This window comes from Camellia sinensis, chromosome 9 (assembly GCF_055761805.1).
Source record: "Camellia sinensis isolate YWXY chromosome 9, ASM5576180v1, whole genome shotgun sequence".
Taxonomy (NCBI): domain Eukaryota; kingdom Viridiplantae; phylum Streptophyta; class Magnoliopsida; order Ericales; family Theaceae; genus Camellia; species Camellia sinensis.
Window position 1 is genome coordinate 128,966,842 of NC_138969.1, and position 6,662 is coordinate 128,973,503.

At 34.3% G+C, this 6,662-nt stretch overlaps 1 pseudogene across 1 annotated transcript; it reads right to left on the reverse strand.

Moving 5' to 3' along the window:
- Nucleotides 1–3,205: 3,205 nt before the first annotated feature.
- On the reverse strand, nucleotides 3,206–4,691 carry LOC145799183 (senescence-specific cysteine protease SAG12-like; annotated as a pseudogene). Its single transcript, XR_014341201.1, has 2 exons — nucleotides 4,240–4,691; nucleotides 3,206–3,865 (listed from the first exon to the last, which is right to left on the reverse strand). The product of XR_014341201.1 is annotated as a senescence-specific cysteine protease SAG12-like (transcript).
- Nucleotides 4,692–6,662: the final 1,971 nt, after the last annotated feature.

Here is a 6,662-nt window from a genome sequence, read left to right on the forward strand (position 1 = left end):
TGCATGCACCTTCTTACACGTGTTTGTATTGATATTTCTAAGGGAGTTGCATGGTTTTCTATATATAGGAGGCCTCCCCTTCTATTTTCAAGGTTGGAATTTTTAGAGCAAAAATTTTCTCTCTCTCTCTCTCTCTCTCTCTCTCTCTCTTGCAATTTCTTAACTTTTTGCAAACTTTTACCTATACACTCTAAACCAAACCTTACCATCTTTGAGTTGAGGTACCTTTGAGCCTAGTTTGAGCTCTTGAGGGTGTGTTTGCCTTGATTTGTTGCCTAGAATTGGTTCTCCTCTTCAAGAGGTATAAGCTTTGCTTCTCTACTTGCTTTAATCACTCCTTTTCTTAATGTTTTCCCACTGTTTTTGGGCTATATAAGCTCTGTATTCTTGGGCTAAAACTTGTAATTTAAGGCCAATAAGGGTAGAGGGGTGGTTCACCCTTCTTTACATCTTGCTTTCAAGGCCTTTACCCTTGTGTTTCCCACCTTTACACTATCTCTTTTTAAGCTTTTAAACACTGATTTTCAGAGTTATTTCAGTGGCTAAAATATTGTTTTGAAGTCCAAAATTGGAATGGTTAGCCTCCCCTCTTTGTGTCTTGCTTACTAGCCTAGCATGATCTATGTTTTAGCTTATTGTTCTAGCTATTTTTGTCTTAGTTCCAGCATGTTTTAGGACTTGTTTAGCACTATTTTAGGAATATTTTAAGTGTTCATTACATTTGAGCCTTGTATTGCATGCTTTTAATGTAATAGTCCTCATAGGTTTGGTGGTTCAAGCCTTAGCCACCATCTTATTTGAGTTGATAGTGTTTATTTATGGCTTTCCATACTGTGATCACCTTCAATCACCTCTACAACCTCCCTCCTTTCTTGGCTTTCCATTTTCTTTCAAAGTTGGTTCAAACTAGTTGCTTGTTTAAAGCATGAGATTGAGGTCTTGTGCTTAATGATTTAATCCCTTTGGGGGTTCATTAACAATGGCATGACACTTCTCTCACGCCTAAAAAAAACTTTTGGTTTGATGCTTCTTTCCATTAGTGGACTTAAAGCTCACCTTTGGACTTAATTGATTAAAGAGTTGAAAGGAAACTAAAATAGAGTAATAAAATTGGTGACTAAAAATGGGCAAGATAATAATTTGATATGGGTTCAATGGGACATTAATTGAACCCTTGAGTCTTGAGTTGTTTCATACTCATGAGTGAGGTGATTCTGAGAGTCTTGTTTTGTTGCATTAATTAAAATTGCACCCTTTGGTTCATAAGCCATCATGCAATGAAATTGCATCCGTTGATGGTTTGTGAATCAAATTTTGCCACTCCTTTGAGCTGCTTAATGATAAGGAGGGGTAAGTTGTGCATACAACCCTCGAAGATACTCTGCTCTTACTCTGTTGGCCCTTCGTTGTAGTAAAAAAAACCAAGCAACAGTGGTCGGCAGGCCATCACTTCTAGCATGCTAGCCACCTATACGAAATCCAGCAGTGTACTTTTGAAGCAGAACAGAATTGGTCTTGAAGTGGAAAACAGTGTAAGTGTTCTACTGTGCAACAGAGGTATCTGGCAACAAAACAATGGCTACTTCGGGTAGAAGTCTGCATTCATGCATGAACCCTCCCTCGATCCTCAGGATCTGTGAAGTGATGTATATTGTGCTTGAAGTAGTGGCTTTGTAATAGCTAATTCGTTTTGTATTGTAACTAGTTAATAAGCTAGAATAGTTATTTTATTTGTTGTTGTAATAATTAATTAGCTAGTTTAGTTAATTATTCATTTGGGTTTGTAATAGTTAGTTAATTCGTAGTAATTAGCTTAGCTTAGTCAGTTCATTCGGACCCTTCTGCGTGAGGGCGCAAATGTTGTAATAATGTGCATGTCTTCTAACCCCACGTCTTTCTCCCTTTTATCTACTTACTTATGATGGTTAGTTTAGGGCATCATGTTTTGTTTAGCATCTCTCATGCTTGTATCCACTTGTATTGCATGCATCGAGGCTCAACACATCATTCTAACTTGCATTGTTAGTTAAATGCCTTTTTGAATACGTGCTTAGACCGCATGCTATTAAATTGATTCATATGCCATATTAGTAACCGAGCCTAGTAATTGCATATTGTATGTGTTACATTAGTCATATTGCGGTAGTTAGGATCATGCATTTTTTCTAACTCTTTTGTTTCTTTTGGCTCGCCTCGGAGTACTAGGTGAGCATTTTTGCTTTAGCATAATTGCATGAGTATAAGTGTTGCCATATCTAGCATGCTCACCATAAGGCTAAGTGCTTAGATGATAAACTGTTTGGATACCTGTGGATGAATGCTAGTTGCTTGAATTGGAATAATTTGAGTAATGTTCATATGTGATCACTTTTTCAAGTGGCATATTCGAAACAATTTTCAAAACAAACATGAACCAAAGTGTTCCCATTTTTGCAAATTAGTCTATACTTGTGTGTGTGAGCATCACATAGTAATGCTAGCCTAATAATCAGAACAAGAGCATGTAATGTAGATAAGATTCATATCATGATTAGTAGAGGTCGATCTTTGATCGGGCGAGCAGGGGGTGCTCAATTCATGATCTTCCCCTCTCGTACCTAAGTTTCCCATGCCGAGACAACCTTGGTGATGACAGACACGTGGCCTTTGGCACGAACCATGGGTTTCCTAAATTTTTAAAAAATATTTAGCTGACGGCTCTGTATTTGACAAAGCAGTCCATTTTTGGCATTTTTTATTCAAAATCGATTTTTCATAGATTTGTTGGATTTGGATTCTTTGGTATTTATCTATTTCACATTGCACTTGTGAGATCAAATTCAAAACCTCGGGAGTCCGATACTATAAGGCTTATTCATCTTCCGAAAGGGGGCATGAAAAGTCGAGCCACAGGTGGTCAACACATTTGAATATGGTATTAGAGAATTAAAATGTTTGTATGTGTTTAGCCCGCTATGAAGAAAAGGTTGACCACATGTCATGGAGTGTCTTAGGAATAAAATATAAATAATAATGTTATCCTATCTCTAACAATTTAACTTTTCTGATGAGTTGGTATTTAGTAATCTAATTTTAAGAAACATAATATAACATAAAATATTAGGCGATTACATTTGTAGGGTAAAAATCACCTTAGTGTCTTCAAACATTTGTAAAAATTAATACAAACATGAGTAGAAGAAAAAAGAAAAAGAACCTCATAGAGAAAACCATTATTAGCTAGTCGGTTTGTGCATGAGGTTTGCACATAAAAGCTTAATGCAACATAAGTATCATTATTTCACACAATTGGGTAAGAAGCTTGCATGGCAATGCCACACAAGCCTTCATTTGCAGCAACATCTCTTTTGATCTTCATATATCCATTCTCACCCCATCCAGAGCCCCATGAATTCTTAACCAACCAATACTTAGTCCCATCACTAGTAGCTCCATATCCAATTATAGTGACAGCATGGTCAAGATTGGTGCCACAGTTCCCAGCGAAGACACCACTCGAGTAAAACTTGAAGTGATCCACTACCTTCAATGGCAACAGAAATTGGTTGGTTGGCCACAGCTTGCAAAAGAGCCTGCTCATTATTAGATGACACATCTTCGTATCCAGTTATCATGGCTACAGAGGTTGTTGCTTGGGTGCTGTTACAAGTGCCATCTTGTCCAGCATAAGGGTAGTTATCTTCTATTGTGAGACCATTGTTTTGTTTGATGAATTGAAAGGCTCTATCCATAGAGCCACCTCCACAACCATTGTTATCAACATTACAATCAACGAGTTCTTGCTCAGATAGTGATATTAGGTTACCATTTTTAAGTTGATTAATACCTTCCATGGCTGCCACTGCTGAAAATGCCCAACAACATCCTATATACATGATAAACACCACACAAAAAAAAATATAAATAAAAAGGTTATAAATAGAAAAGGAATTACAATCAAGTGGGTTATGATTATTACAAAAGGACATGATGTATTAACAGGTTCATGCTACATATCAATTTAGAGCCAATTCATGACCCAATTATAGTCAACATTGGTGCTTCAACCGTTATAAGGCTCTCTTCTTTTTTATTTTTATGGCAGCTAATCATTTTAAAATATTCATGACCACATGACCCGATTCTTTATATATAGGAATCGATATTCCTGATACCACTACACTATAATCATATATAACACTATTTCAAATTCTTGATTGATATAAATATAGGTATACATATATATCATGTAATGCTTACCACATTGGCCTTGGTCCTTAACAGGAGTAACTGCACCTTTCTCTTGCCAATCGATAGTAGCTAGCACATCCGTAACATTTGCATACCTAAAAGATGTTGGTTTTGAGGTAGACGTCACTTTGGTTGGTTGGTTCTTGTAACCAGTATGAGAAGCACGAAACTCCTCATCGGTTAAGTCTGCAAATTGATTCACATGAAGCTTGTATGCTCCGTCTACACCTTCATTAAAGGTGTTTATATGTTGAACATTGTCCTTGAATACTTGAAATCGTGTATTCTTCTCTTCAACATCCTTGTAAATGCGTCCATGACGTGCCATCCATTGCTCGTGCATTTCTAGCATGGTTTGTTCGTTGAGAAGGCGAGAGGAAGCGCAAGAGGACAAAACTCCCAAGACAAAGAGAAATGCCAAGTAAATGCATTGGAAATGGTTAGTAGAAGCCATGGAGTGAGTGAATGTATTTATGGACACAATTACTAAAATTTTGCAGGGCTTGGATTTTTATAGGCAAACATTCCCACGAGATTAAATTCCATGCAACTTACCCATAAACCAATAAACCAATAAATAATGAGCACATCATCATTTTCAAAGTAAATGTTGTTTTTTCTCCTAGTGCATTACTCCTCCGTCAGTTTTCACGTTGATTGCTTTTTTTGTCAATGTAAACAGAGGGCCCAAATTTCTATTCATCAGTTTTCACGTTGATTGCTTTTTTATAGGGAAATTTCTATTTAGGGATGATATGAACGGGGATTTTTATTAGTGACCTTTTATTATTAAAATATGAAGTGAAAATATAGAAAGTGTATTTGAATACAATTTTTTTTTTTTACCAAAAAAAAAAATGCAAAAATTAGAAAAAATAAAAAGAAATTTTTAACTTTTTTATACAAGTTTTTTAATATTTCTTTTTTTTTAAAATATTGACTTTTCAAACAATACCTTAGCCATTAATAAAATCGTGAAAATCTTAACTTAATTATTTGAAACGATTAAATTTGATTTAAAATATGTAGAATAGTTTTTAAATTTGTACAAACTATATAGAAATTGATCAAACATAGTGTCTCACTGATCTTGGACAAATACGGAAGCCAAATTAGAGAATTGCCAAACTGCTCTATTTCGTTAAATTTTCATAATATAGTTTTGAAAAAATTTCAAAATTTCATTCGGTGACAAAAAAAAAAAAAAAAAAAGATACTCATTATCTTCATATAATTTTCTTTCTTTTGGATTAAAAAAAAAATCCTTTTAGATGTTTATCTTTATCAAATTGATTTCAATTTTTTTAAATAAATTTCCAAAACTCAACCCCAACTGTCCCGGAAGACTAAACTGTTGTATGATGTACTCAAAAGGTTCTAGAGAGTTGCTTGCTTGGGTTGATGAGTTGTGTTGCAACAAATTGATTTTTATTTTAATTTTTTAGGACTTTCTATACAATGAATATTTCTATCTCAAAAAGGACAAGAGTGTGAGACTTGAAATCTGTACTGATTCTCTGATAATGGGGACTCTAAACCAATTGACTAACAAAAATTTTTACGGTTGGGATATGCGAACAACCTTTCTTAAGTAGTTGATAAAAAATGATCCACTTAACGGTATTGTAGCTTTTATTATAAAAAAAAAATCGGTTAAAAGAGAAAGAGAAAGAAAAAGAAAAATAAAATAAAATAAAAACTAAAAAGTTGGTGACGTTTTAAGAAGTTATTGGACTCGCACAATCAACGGAAGACCTAATGGGTGGCTGGCCTCCGGAAGGTTTCAAAAAGTTTCTCCAATCACCCAAAGCACAATCCAATTTCACCATAATTTATTTGAAGAAAAAATAGTGGAAACCCTCTTTTTGACAACTTGTGTAGTTATCAATCTTATGGATATGCTTGTGATCCCATACGTTCTATATATTTCGAATTGTAATGTAAGACATTTTTTTTTTTCAAATTATATATTTTTCTATGATATTTTTACCTTTATTTTCAAGTGTGAAAATTATAAATAGAAGGATAAAAAGCACTTAATCTCCTACGGTTTTAGGCTGTTGTGGATGATCCCCTATTGTTTGAATATATGCAGATATTTTTGTGATTTTGTATTGGTTTGCAACTGTAACATTTTCCATCCAAACAAACGACAAGTGTGTTACATGCCCCCTCTTTACAAGTATTGCTCCGTTTCACAGTTTTCTCTCAAAAAATGATTTGTCCAAGAAACTGAAATGCCTTTACCCTTCACTATATAAAACAATGCTATTAAATGGGTGTTAACACATTCTGGAAAACCAAATTGATTATTTTATTTATTTATTTTTATCTCTTATTATTTTGTTTTATTTTTTTGTTTAATCAAATGTTGATTTGTTTAATTTATCTTTCACTCTATTTTCTTCTACTATATTGTGCTAAATGGCTGT